Source organism: Heterocephalus glaber, unplaced genomic scaffold, assembly GCF_053883595.1.
Source record: "Heterocephalus glaber isolate CG9 unplaced genomic scaffold, H.glaber_assembly_v1.0 deba00001606, whole genome shotgun sequence".
In the NCBI taxonomy this organism is placed as follows: domain Eukaryota; kingdom Metazoa; phylum Chordata; class Mammalia; order Rodentia; family Bathyergidae; genus Heterocephalus; species Heterocephalus glaber.
Genome location: NW_028258377.1, coordinates 33,645,527 through 33,659,543, shown reverse-complemented (window position 1 = coordinate 33,659,543; position 14,017 = coordinate 33,645,527). Strand labels below are relative to the sequence as shown.

The window sequence follows — 14,017 nt, the reverse complement described above, 5'->3', positions numbered from 1 at the left end:
TGTCTACCCAGAAACCCAAGAAAGTCAGCAGAAGAATTAGTGGGAGGAAAGTTTAATAAGGCAGTCAGTTATAAAGTCAGTGTGCAAAACTTAAGCCTTACCCTTTAAAATCAGCATCAGAAAACACTTAAAACAATAAAACCTGGGGATTGAACTCAGGGCCTTTCCACTGAGCTACACCCCCAGCCCTTTATTTTTTATTTTGAGACAGGGTCTTGCTAAGTTGTGATCGAACCTGTGATCCTTGTGCTTCAGCCTTCTGGGGTGCTGGGATTACAGGTATGTGGCGCCATGCATGGCTAGAAAATACAAGTTTCAAAATGGCATTAAAGATGAAGACTAAAAATGCCTAGAAGTTAACCTAAGTAGAAAGGCCATATAAATTAAAATTGTAAAACTTTACTGAGGGACTTGAAGGCAAATTGGAATGATGTGGTACATGTCACATTTTTGGATGGCAAAACTCGGTAAGTCACTTCTGTTCTAATAAAACTGTCAAAATATTTTTTTAACTGGATGGTATAATTCTAGTTACCTGGGAAGTTTAATAAAAGGATGAAAATATCTTGGAAGATTGAGGGGTGACTTACACTGCTAGAGAGAGAGAGAATGGTTACTAAAGCAGCATGAATTTTTGTGTAAAAATAGTCCCCCAGAGTATACATTTGGTATAGGGTAAAGGTGGAATTTTTTTTTTTTTTTTGAGACAGGGTCTTGCTATGTAGTCCAGGCTGGCCTTGAACTCCTCCTGCCTCAGCCTCCTGAGTGCTGAGATTACAGGTGTGTGGCACCATGCCAGGCTGGAATTGAAATATATTTACACTTCTACTTAGGCTGCAGAAAGCTGCGAAACACATCACCCCCACTCTGACAATGAGAAAATGACAAGTAAACGACAAATTCATTACTTTGTTGCACCTAAGAGACACATGAGGCTGTGGGGCTGCCAAGCCCTCCAGGGCAGGGGCCGTGCAGCTCTGCAGCGCAGCACAAGAGCGGCCGCGGCTATTCTCGCGAGAAGCAGCAGCTGCGTTGTAAAGCACCGTGGAGACCCAGGTGTGGGCTGGTGTGTAAGCCTGGAATAGCTCAGGTAGTAGCAGAGTTAACCCTCTTTTCCAGAGGTTTCCCGGCAGGGCTCCCAAGAAAACTGGAGGCCGCTGCAGGACGCGCTCTCTCCGGCCACACCCTGCTGCACTGGTGGTGGCGGTCCCTGGCTGCAGGGCCCACGCAATGCCCTGGACTCGCCGAGTCTTCTCTTCTAGGATGGAAAGCCTTGGGCTCCCGGAAGAGCGGCAGGTCAGCCTCCCCCAGAGCTCAGAGAAGACAGCGGATGGGGACCGGCTGCGGAGAAGCACAAAGCCTTGCCTACTTGCCCGAAAACTTTTCTCCTGCCCCATCCCTAGACAGTTTTCTTGGATAATAGGCTAAAGTCTCAGTCAGCCTCTGTTACTCCCAGAGCAGACAGCAAGGATTCAAAGCTCGGGAGAGGTATGAAAAAATGAATGTTAGTACCCTTTTACGGTTTAAAAAAAAAAAAAAAAAGTTAAACTCTGACTTAAAAACCTACACCCAGCATTATAGCTAACACTGAAAGATGGAATGTATACATCACGGTACAGACGTCCAATGGAGTAGTGCGGGGCAGTAGGAAGGATGGGCTCCCCGTGCTTTGAGTGGCGTGGGTGAATCTCGGAGGTGTTGTGCAGCAGGAAAGAAGCCAGACTCAAAAGGCTGCGTGGTGCAGATCACACTGTGTTGATATTTGGGAAAAGACAACCATGGGACAAAGAGCAGATGAGTGGTGGCTGGGGCTGGTGCAGGACTGGGGACTGGGAATCCACTACCAGGGAACTTCTGGGAATGATGGAAATCTTTTACCCTATGTCTTGGTGACGACTGTGTACATTTGTCAGCGCTCCTATAAAGGATGAATATTTTTGTATGTGAATATCTTAAGAAACATGGCTTTTAAAATGGTTCAGCAAGAAATATGCTGTACAATTCATAATAGCGAAATTTTAGAAGCACCTTATATACGTCCATCAACAGATGAGTAGATAAATTATGGTATTTATACACAACAGAGCACTACTGTGCCATAAAGAAGGATAAATTTGAGTCATTTTTAGCAAAATGGATGCACCTGAGACCATAATGTTAAGTGAAATAAATCAGACACGCAGGCTTAAATATTTACATGGTTTCTCTTACCTGAGAAATGCAAAGTATAAATACATTACAGAGCAAAATATAAGGCAGAGAATAGGAAACAGGGAGATAGATCTTTTGCAAAAGGGAACAGGACAAAGAGGTGGAGGGGAGGGAAAGAGGGACGGTGAAAAGAATGAAAAAAGAATGAAGATGTGTTATGTACCTGTGCCGACTGCCCGCAATAGGTGTAATCATTATGTACGGCAAAGGTGTACTAAAAAGGAAAAAAAGGATGTGCTGTACACAATGCTGACATAATTTGTAAACCATCTGAAGAAAAATAACTTGGTTTCTTCCTTGCCATAAGATGAATTCCAAATGGATTATAGATACGAATGAAAAGAAGCTTGAAAACTTAGATATGGACGGGAAATGAGTACCGAGTAAATGAGAGTGTGGAGCAAAGGACCAAGGACACAGCAGTCGGACTGCAGTGACTGCAGGGGCCCTGGGCGGTGCCGTCCTTTCTCTGCCGCCCTCTGCCTTCCTCCCTCTCTGCGATCTGAACGATCGTTACATCCAGGGCGTGTGTTTTGTGACCATCCAAACACTGCAGCCTCATATGTATGTCCATATTTTATCATAGAAAAAAGGGCAAATTTGGGTTCCAATTCTAATTTCCCACATTTTACATCCAGGGTCAGAATGGAGGCACAAAGAGGCTAAGTCCACTGGTGAAGATCAGTTTCTCCCATTTCCCACTCCAATTTTCCATTCCCTGCCCAATGCTTTGCCAACTGAAGCAGCACATGGTTTAGCAGAAGTTAACAGACTCTGAACTTCTTAAACCAAGGCCGATTAAAAGAACCTGGGTTGCAGATATGAGATGTTTAATACAAATGAATAAATATGAGTGAAATCTCTCTGACTTGAGGAGTAAGCCTTTTTGTAGAGCAAAGACAAAAGCCAGGAAGAAAAAGGTTGATTTGTTGTTGTTGTTGTTGTTGTTGTTTTGAGACAGGGTCTCACTATATAGCCTAGGCTGGCCTTGAACTTGTGATCTTCCTGCCTCAGCCTCCTGAGTGCTGGGATCACGAGGATGCGCCACCATGCCTGGCTAAGGACTGATATTTTAAGAATGTTAAGAGATGTACTTGGGTGACAGCATTGTGGGTGACTAATTTTACTTTTCTAAATTTTTTATATTTTTGAGGTGGAATTCATATTAACTAGGTAATTAAAAAGAACCCTAAAATTAAAAATAAGACAGAAAGCAGAATGAGAAATGGAAGACTACAGCTAACCAGGAGAAATGTGTGCTTGGTTACTCTCACTACTTCGCGTTTTCACATCAAAGCTGAAGTTTCAAAGGCAGAGAGAAATCCCGGGAAGGCGGTGGGTTAAGGGTGTAGTGGAGTGTAGTGGGACGTGACGAATTAGAATGCAGCCGTGAGAGGAGGCTGGGACACGGGCCGCTCTTGGGTGTGGAGGCCGTCCCCTGAGCAAAGCGCCTGCTGACCCAAGCCTTGTTCATCACAGGAGCTGGGATCCAAAGATGGCTCGGACAGAGGACGGGTGGAGAGCACAGAGGGAAGCCAGAGTCAGGTCACAGAAGCAGGGCGGGCCCTGGGTCCTCCACACAGAGGTTTGAGCAGAGGTAAGGAGGACCCGCTTGTTGGAGTGAACACTTCCGGCTTAACCGACTGCATCACATCCCGTGGCTTGGGGACTTCCTCCTCTCTGAGGTCCCTGCTCCGGCGAGGTGCTGGTGCAAGGCGCAGTGCAGCCTTTCTCTTCAGGATCAATTTTCCTTTAAGCACACGATGCTGATGGTTGGTGTGGATGGGAAGCAGAAGACCTTGACCAGGTGAAATGCACAGAGGCCTGTCTTTCCAAAAGTTAGCTCACTGTCGGTCCCCTCTCCACACTCTTCTCTAGTATCTCACTGCATGTTTACACCACTCCAGGGGACTTCAGAGGCTTTTGGACACAGTTTATACCCTCAACTTGGTGTTTCAAGACCTCTTCACTCTAGCACCATAGACCCTTACTACACACTCCATCCACACCAAACTAGTGTGGTTCTCTGAACACGTGGCATGCTGCTCTGTGTCTGCATATGCTTACAGTCTGGCCAGTGTTATCAGGTAGCTATCATGACAACCCCTGTGCTGCATGAGCTGCTCCTGTCTCATAACAAGCCTGTTCTGTGGGTCCCATGCCGTCTCCACTCGTCCAGAAGCCCGGGGCTCAAAGAAGTGCAGTAACTGGCGGAGGCCACACTAGTAAGCAGCAGAGTCAGAATTTGAATGCAGATTTAACACCAAAGCCTAACGTGCTTTAAAAACAAAACTTGTGGCAAAATATAGATAAGATCAAATCGATCATCTTAGCCATTTTAAAGTGGGCAGTTCTGTGGTATTAAGTACACTTATGTTGTTCTACAACTACCATCACTCTTCACCTTCAGAACTTTCTCATCTTTGCCACCTAACTCAAGGACAGGCCGAGGACTGCTCCAGGCCGGAAGAAGCCAGAAGGGCAGGGGAGCTGGTGTGTGTGTGAGCTTGGACAGGATCCCCGGCCCACTGATCCCCAGGAGCATCAGTGGAACAGCAGGAGAAACGTCAGCAGGGTCTCAGTGGAGAACATGCCAGAGCTCTGCACTGGTCCTCAGCTCATAAGTTTCAGACTTTTTCAAAAATACTGTTCGGCAAACAGTCTCTTCATATTTCTTGAAATGGACAGCCTCTTTATATGTTTTAATTTTGATAGCAGTATGGGTATAGGAAATAGCTCTCTTTTTGCATTATTCTAAGAAAAATCGAAGTACAAGGAAGAATGGTATCTGATGCCTGGCCTCAGTATGAGGGACACCAGGAATGAGGGGAGTGGGGATGGGTGCTTCTGCTTTCTCTGTCAACTCTTAGCACCACCTGATTTTTAAAGCTAGTATTTATTACTCTGGTAAAAATAAAAATTCATGAAATTTTCACATATACTGTAACCCCAGCACTCTGGGAGGTTGAGACAGGAGGACCACAGGTTGGACCCCAGCCTGGGCAGCTCAGAGAGGCCCTGTCTCAAAATAAAAAGTATAAGAGGGCTGAGGATGTAGCTCAGTGCAAGGGCCCTGAGCTCAATCCCCATGCTGAAGAAAAGGGGTAATAACAGTGTCATCGAGGTGTGAAGAAGTTGGAGCTCTGATGCATTGGTGGGAACAGTAAAATGGTGCAGCCACCATGAAAAACAATATTGAAGTTCCTAAAAAAAAAAAAAAAAATTACAGAGTTACCACATGACTCAGAAATCCCACTTCTGAGCAGATGTCCCAAAGAAATGAAAGCAGAACTCAGACATATATTTGCACAGCCACATTGACAGCCACATTCTTCATAATAGCCAGAAGGAAAAATGACCTGAGTCCATCAATGGATGAATGGATAAATAAAATGTGGTAGAAATAGGCAGGGGAATATCATGCAGCTTTGAAAAAGGAAGAGATTCTGACATGCTACAACATGGATGAACTTTAAAAACATTACACTAAATGAATTAACTGGTCTCAAAAGACAAATTTGGTGTGATTCCATTTAATTGAGATACCTGGAGGCATCAGAGTGATAGAGACAGAATAGTGGATGCCAGGGACTTCAGGGAAGAGAACTAGTCGGGGACTGTTTAACAGATACAGAGTTTGGATGGGGAAGGTTAGAAAATTCTGAAGAGGAAGGGGAGTGATATAGAACCATGTAACCCACTGATTGTGCCCCTGGAGCTCCAATGTGAATGTACCCGATACCCCAGAACTACCCACTTCAAAATGGCTAATGTGATGAATTTTATATTATCTGTATTTTGCCACAAGTTTATTTCTTTTAAAGGAAGTTAGGCTTTGGAGTTAAATCTGTGTTCAAATTCTGCCTCTGCCACTCACTACCTGGGTGACCCTGGGTGAGTTATTTTGCTGCTTTGCGCCTCAGGCTTCTCCTTGCTAAGCGGAGACAGCACTGGAGCCTCCGGGACAGGTTGTTGTGAGGGAGGAGTTAACTCTCATGGCACAGTGTTGGCACATGGTCGTTATTTGGGAATACTGGCAAGCCCGAGCATGGGTGAAGACTTTCGTAGATCCTCCTTCCCGTGGTCTTGTCCTGTCTCCTCACCGTTAGAGCTGCCTTATGCACGTTCAGGGGGATGTCATAGCTGCTGGCCGTGTTGTTTGCTGGCTTGTTTGTTAATTGCTTCAGTCCCTGCCACTGGGCAGCTCCTGATGACTGGTTCTTGGTGTTCTTAAGTTTGATCACTTACTGGGCTGGCATCTGGCAGGTGTCTCTACTGTATTGTTGCTCTTTATTCTTTTTGTCATTACCAAATATTGTGTGGGGAGATACTTTGAGACTGTAAAAGTCTCTCTCCACATCAGCCTTTCACTTGCTGGAGTTCTAGCATCTATCGATGTGATGCTTCTTGACTGATTTAATTACCACTCTAATCATGGCCAAATGGTGATTTCCCAATGCTCTCATTCCTTCTGCATCTATTAGTGTCTTTTTTTTTAATAAAGAAAAGTTTTCTCTTCATTTATTAATTGATATCTAACAGCATGCATTCATGGGTCTTTATTTGATGGACTATGATATGCTACTGTCATTTGTTTTAATGCTCAGAAGTTTCCAGTGTGGCCGGTGGGAGCCAGTTCATGTTGGCTCCAGTGTCCTCTTGACCCTTCCTCATCATTGTTTGATCTCTTCCTTCCTTTATGACCCCAAAAGATGCTCCAGGTTCATCTTATTCTCTCCCTGGATTCAACAATTTGAAAACAGTGTATTTATTAAGAAGACACAACCACTTCTAAATGTTTCAAATGTGAAAACAGGAAGGTACCCAGCTTTCTTCATGTGTCTACCCTGTGTTTGCTCAGGCACATTTGAGATTTCACCCCAGGTTTTAACCAGAGTTGGTAAGCATCAGTCCCAACAGATCAGGCATGCATTTATGGCCGTTTAAATATTAGCCGTAAACGTGAGTACCCTTGAGGGGGACAGGAAAGGCGCTACCAGCATAAGTGCTGCGGGACTGCTGGGCTTCCTCTCTCAGACGCTCACGGGAGTGGCGGTGTGGGAGCTGTGTCTAGGGAGAAGCCTTCTGACAGATTTGTCTTTAATGGTAACGGAAGTAAAACCACTGTGGGAGGACACTAGGCTCAGACTACACCGTAGGGCGCGGAGTGGCGTCCATCACCCCAGCCTCTCACGGCCCAGCCCAGAATAGCTCATGTTTCTGCATTGACGGAGAATTAATCACGGACGGCCAGGAAGTACCCATCGTAGCAGCCATGTAATTTAAGATAATTACTAATTAAACAAGAATAAAGGACGGTCCACAAGAGCAGTAATCCCCACTGTAGCACCGGTTTGCCGGGCGCTCCTCGAGTGAGCGGAGATGGCTCGGGAGAGGGCAGAGAGCTGCCAGCGCCCACTGTGTGACAGCACTGCTGAGTCAGGCGCAGCGCCGCGACCCCGGGGCTCACTTCGGACTCCGGCCCCGTGGGGATCATGTGCTGTCCCTGGGAATCTGTTCACCGGTACAGAAGACTGCATGGAAAACCAAGGCAAAGGAGTGGTGGTGTGTGGCTTATCTCAGGGCAGGAAGCCAGCAGTTACCGTGTCTTTGGTGAGTAGCCCTTTGCTGCCCATCTTAGGGAGGGGGAGACCCTTTTGTAAGGGGGCCTTCCTTTGAGTGTCCGTGCCCACCGTCAGGGCGCTGTGAGCAGGCAGACAGAACAGAGCCTAGTGTCCACCGAGTGGCTCCAGGTGACTGTGCGGAGGCCTGGCCAGGTGTCTAAGAAAGCAGCAGGAAGAAGCTGAGTGAAAGGCAGGTTTTACGTTTGGGTAACCTAAACAAGTGTGCAGACCTTTATTTGTTCATTCATCCAACAGATGTTTACTGAGGGCCTACTATGTCCCAGATATTGTATTGGGTGCTGGGGATATTAATCAAGGGAGATGTGGTTATTGACCTCAAGGATCAGACAGGGTAGGAAGGAATCTACTAATACAGAAGCAAGCAAGTGTCATGGAGGGAAGTAAGAGTGCTTGGGAGGACAGCAGAAGGACTCTGTCAGCAGTGTGGCATCCCAGAGGGACGCTGTGGAAGAATTCCACTTCTGCTGAGGACTGAAGTGAAAGGAGGGTTTGGCTGGGTGACTGATGAGGGGAGAATGTTCTAGGCAGAGATATTACTATAAACAAGGGCCCAGATGAGCACGAAACCTGTTCTTTTGAGAAACTAACGAAAGTAGAGTGTAGAGAGGGGTGGAGGTACGGAGTGAGGGACAGGGTGACACTGGATGAATAGGTCAGGGAGCCTGGGAATGGCGTCCAGGTTTCATTCCAGTGTAATGTGAAGCTTTGAAACCAGGGAGTGGCAACACCCAGGTTCTATCCATAAAAGCGCTATCTGGTTGCTGTTGGTTTTTGTTTTGTTTTGTTTTTTTGAGACAGGGTCTTGATATGCAGTTCAGGCTGGCCTTGAACTCGCTGTGTAGACCACGCTGGCTTTGAACTTGTGGCGATCCTCCTTCCTCAGCCTCCCGAGTGCTGGGATTAAAGGCGTGGCCACCATGCACACAGTTTCTAGTTGCTGACGGGAACACCCTGTGGGGAGCAGGGCCTGAGCAGTTGCAGAAAAACCAGGTAAGAGGTTATTTATGAATTCAGGTATGAGCTGGGCGCAATAGTGCTCACCTGTAATCCCAGCACAGAGGGAGGCTGAGGCTGGAGGGTCATAAGTTTGAGTCCTGCTTTGGCAGCTTATCGAGACTTGGTCTCAAAAGTAGAAAAGAAAAAAGGGCTGGGGATGCAGCTCAGTGATAGAGACCCCCCCCCCCCCGGGTTCCATCCCCAGTACCACAAAAGAAAATAAAATGAAACCAAAACCCAAATTCAGTTAAGAGAAGAAAGTCACGCGGACCTAGGAGAATGCTGGCAGTGACAGGATGCAGACTTCCTGGACAGTCACTGAGGGAGTAGAATGGACTGGGGTGGCTGGGGTCGAGAGGGATGCGGCAGGTTCCCAGGTCTCTGCTTTGAGCCATGGAGTGAATGGTTATGCAGTACGTTTAGGTGCGAAGCAGAGGACAACTAGATTTGGGTCTTAAAATATCCCGATTTTTTAAATTGTGGTAAAATAGACATAGTGTTAAACTTATCATTTTAACCTTTCCTAAGTGTATATCTCTACTGCATTTGTTATTCAATCAGCATCACCATCCATCTCCAGAATATTTTTTTTCCTGGTTAATTTTAATTATTTTTATTTTTTATTAATGTAAGTTAATGTAAAATTTTTTAGTCCACGTTTGCAGTACATAATGATTACAGTTATCGCGGGGAGTTTGTACGTGTACATAACACATCTTCATTCTTACCAAACTGAAACTCTGTTCCGGTTGGAAACCCTAAATTCCCATCCCCGCTCACCCTTAGCTTCTGGCAATCACCATTCTCGGTTAGGTTTCCTTTGGCTTCATATGATTCATAGAAGTGGAGAATCATGTCTGGCTCTACTAGTCAGGATTTCATAGGGAGGCCCTCTGATCAGCTTGAATCCTATTGGCCAAGGTGTGGCCAATAGGATGTCCGCAATCATGCAGCCATGATTGTCCGCAATCAGCCACCATGGTAGACCTCCATTTTGTTCTTACGGTTTCCTCCTCTTACCAGTGTTCCTGCTACGTAAGATGGGAACACTTGGGCTTCAAGTTCACTGAAGCAGGTGCACCTGCTTTTCCCTTCCTAATCCATGTAGTGGCTTCACTGGAAATTAACGAAGAACTAAATATGAGCTGCAAATAAAAGCGGAAAACTTCGGAAAGAGGTAAGCTTATTGTCATCTTTTTGGAAGGTATTATCTGGCGGAAGTCAAATAGTTTTGATGATCTTTGGAATGAATGGAAGGCATTTGGCTTGTTTTCCCTTTTTTGTAACAAAAATTGCAGTTTTAAAGTGTTTTTCAATTTCTCTCTGAGCTCACTTTCATCCCCGATTTCTTTGCTCCTAATGGGATAATATAAACTAGTGTTCTGTCATTTATTATTCTCCAAAGCTGTCGATTTACCCAGAACAGAACAAAGGCAAAGATGTTTTTAAAATAAAACAACTTCCAATTGAGTAGCTAATAAATGCTGAAATGCGCCCACATTTCGCCTATTGATTATTTCTGGCCGACAAAGGCAAACACAAGCGCTCACGGCAAGCTGCCTGTGGAAATGAAAGATTTAATTAGATGAAAACCGAATGAGCTGGAAGATCTACTGCGCTTGGCCATCAAACGATTGTTATTCATAATTGGCTCTTTGAAAATGCCCTGCTTCTTGAGCCTTTTTTCACTTAAAAAATTCCCTACAGTGCATTAAGACGAGTACATCGCTAATAAATTCTCCCCTGTGCATTTTACCAGCGCAAGGTTGTGGACTGGAATGAGCCCTGTCAGGCTGTAAATCAGGTGTAATAGAACATGTTGGAATTGAGAATTAGCAAGCAAGAGCAGCGTGATCCGTTTCCCTCCACCTCAGGCCCATCTCCAAATGCTAAACTTGGGGAAAGATGTGCTCCTAGAAGATGTAAAAAGAGGTCCATAAATTCAGAGAGTGGAATTCTCCAGAACTCAGTGGCTCTGTAAGTGTCTGCATTTAAAGTTTTGTGTCTTCCAGATGCACTGATATTTAGCAATGGGAGTGTATTAAAAAGTTGGTATTCACCCCACCAGGAATGTTTCAAGTACTAATCAGGTGTGCTGATTTTCAGGACACAGGAAGAAAAGGAAAATGGAATCATTGCCTGCACCAGCCACGTGTCACATAGTTTAAATAGGCTTACCTGCTGGAAGCCCCCAGAAAATCGTTCCCCTTCGAAGGCTTTGGTTTCCTCATTTGCAGAGTAGGGATTTGAATTGTACCCATTTCATTGGTTTGTTAAGAGGACTGAATGAGACAGTGTAGGTGAAGATTTTAGCATAGTGACTGCGCACATGGTAAGCCTGAAATGAATAGTGATTCACAGTGCCCAGGAGTGGCGGAAGTCAAACAGTTTTGATGATCTTTGGAATGAATGGAAAGCATTTGGTTTGTTTTCCCTTTTTTGTAACAAAAATTGCAGTTTTAAAGTGCAGTTTTTCCATTTCTCCTATTTATTCTATTTCCGATAGCATCTTTACCAGCACCTTACACTTCTGCTGTCCATGCAAATTTTTTTTGTCAGAATTGAAGGAAGTGTCAGTGTCTTAATATTTCTAGGTTCTTAGCAGTTCAGATGGGAGTTGATAGTTATTTAACAAATAGGGATTTGGAATCTTAAGTTGTTTTTAAAATAACATTTTGTTTTTCTGAAGACAAAGAAATAAAATTGCTTCTTGGCAAGGATGGTGGTCAAAGGGCAGGCCTGTGGGAGCCAGTCAACCTGGTGCCCAGTCCTGCTCTCCCCAACTGCTGGAATTGCTGAGGGTATAAAGATTACGCAAGTTAGCACACACACAATACTTGAGACAGGGCCCAGCACATAGTACATGCTCAATAAATATAAATGGCTATTGGACAAAATACAGCAAAAAACAACAAAGGAATTGGTTACTCTCATGGCACTGGGATAATCACTGCTAAATATTTATAGAGCATGTTGTGTGATTAACATCACATTAGGCACTGGGGTGTTTATTCTATATATAGGCCAATTTATTGAGCCTATAATGCTGTCAGGCACTGTGCTCAGTGCTTTACACATGCCCATCACCTCATTTCATTCACATAACAGTCATGTAAAGTTGGCAATATTATTATCCTTTCTCTTTTTGAGATGAGCACACGCATCAGGAAGATCAGGTAATTTCTTCAAGGTCATACAGGTGCTAAGTGATGGCTCTAAGATTCAAACGGGACTTTGATAACAAAGTTTACCTTTAGGTACTTGTAGGCCTGGAACTGCAGTAAGACCAGGCAGCCCATATGAAAGAGAGAAGTGTCATCTAAATGTGCTCCACCTGTGACTGTAACATGGATAATTAGGTCTCAGGTTCTGCCTCAACACAGTGATGGGGGCATTAGAGCAGAGGTGGCCCATCCCGGGGACAGTGCCGTGTATTAAACAGACATCAAGACACTCAGATGGCTCTTCTGAGAAGCCTTTGTAGAGCGCCTACACACTCAAGCCCGGCTCTTCATCACTTGGTACCCTGAACTAGTGTGGCCCAGAACCTCTGGCCAGATACTTCTCTGCTGAGATCAGGCAAGACTGGGTTCGTTTGGGGCGATATGGCCACAGACAGCTTTTCTTTAATATCTGGCCCCTGTTAGTCACTGTTCCTCTATAAAAATACTGTTTTGTGTTTGTTCTTGTTTCTCAAGTGCAATTTCAAGTGGAGGAGATAAGCACTGTCAATGGAAATATCTTTTGCAGACACTGACAGGAATTATCCCTACAGAAATCAGCGGGTAAAAGATGCATAAATGTTTATCTTACTTTGCATGTTAATGAAAACATTGCACACACTTGGTCCCCAAGCAAATTAATTGTCACACAATGAGAATCGGTGACACGCAGTCTGTATTGAATTGTCCTCTGTTGGATCGGCCGCCCTTCCTCATGACATCACGGAAGAAGCTGACTTCTGCAGCTGAACTGCAAGAGCAGCCGCTGGGTTAGCACATCGCAAGGCCCCAGGAGAACCCAAGGCACCAAGCTTTAGCTTCTGGCCGGGGCTTTGTGTGTTGTGTTGAGAAAATTCTTTTTGCCCCAAGGGTTCTCTTTCCCTTGTGCAGGAGGTGCAGAGCTGGGCTCAGAAGTTCCAGTGTCGAGTTCTGACCTTCCAAATTCCAGTGTTGCCCTAGCCGTGTGATTTTTACAAGTCATAGCCTCTTTGGGCTTTACTGCAAACTGGAGTTTTGGCTAATAAGTGTTTTTAAATTGTGTTAAAATACACATAATGCAAAATTTATCTTTTTATCTTGTGTGTGTGTGTGGTGCTGGGGATCAAACCCAAAGCCTTTACACATACTAGGCAAGCGTTCTAGAACTGAGCTACACCCCATCTCAACTTGTCACTTAGCGCACAAATCCAGGAGGCTAATGATTATATGGAAATATAGTTGTAACACTACCAGTTTACCACCATTTGTCTAGCAGTCATTGTGAGGGGTAAATGAGAAAAAAGGATGTGAAGATGCTCTGTAAAATAAAAAGCCCTCTGCTATTGTGGGTGTGACCACACCCCCCTCTTTTGGTTTGGTTTCCCCACTGGTGACTTGGACTTCATATTCTTTAGTCCTAATTTTGTGAAAAAAAATTTTTTTTCTTACCTGACAGAGGCTTCCATCTCTTCGGGAGGCAAGCCTCATGCAAAAAGGCTGCGTTTTCTCTAGTGGAACATCAGCATCATCATTTTGTCACTTTTCTCATCACCCTATGGAGACAGCCACAGGTAAAGTCTGCCTGGCTTGCTGGTGATCCTGATATCGCTTTCTTCTCTCTCTCTCTATATCATGTATCTCTAGATCATCCATCTGCAGATCATCTGTATCTATCTATATGCATATCCATATCTGTTTATTCATTTATTAAAAATTTATCAGTACCTTTTAATTGCCAGGCACTAGTTGAGGTCCTAGGGATATAGCAGTGAACAAGCAAGACAAATTTCCTGTCCTTATGGATCTTATTTTTCTATGGGAAAGGCAGACAACAAGTAAGTAGATATAAAATGTCAAGTGGGAAGTAAGAGATACTATAAGAAAAATAGTATAAAGTAAAGAGAGGGAGACTGACAGTGGCTGCTCTTTTAGGGGAGAGCCAGGATGGCTTTCTGAAGGGTGACA

At 44.7% G+C, this 14,017-nt stretch overlaps 1 long non-coding RNA gene across 1 annotated transcript in view; it reads left to right on the top strand.

Moving 5' to 3' along the window:
- The first annotated feature begins 10,036 nt into the window (after positions 1–10,036).
- LOC110345001 (uncharacterized) overlaps positions 10,037–14,017 on the top strand; it is a 535,785-nt gene continuing 531,804 nt past the window's right edge. Inside the window, exon 1 of the long non-coding RNA XR_015444653.1 lies at positions 10,037–13,623. This is a non-coding gene — a long non-coding RNA (uncharacterized LOC110345001). The remainder of the gene's footprint in view (positions 13,624–14,017) is intronic.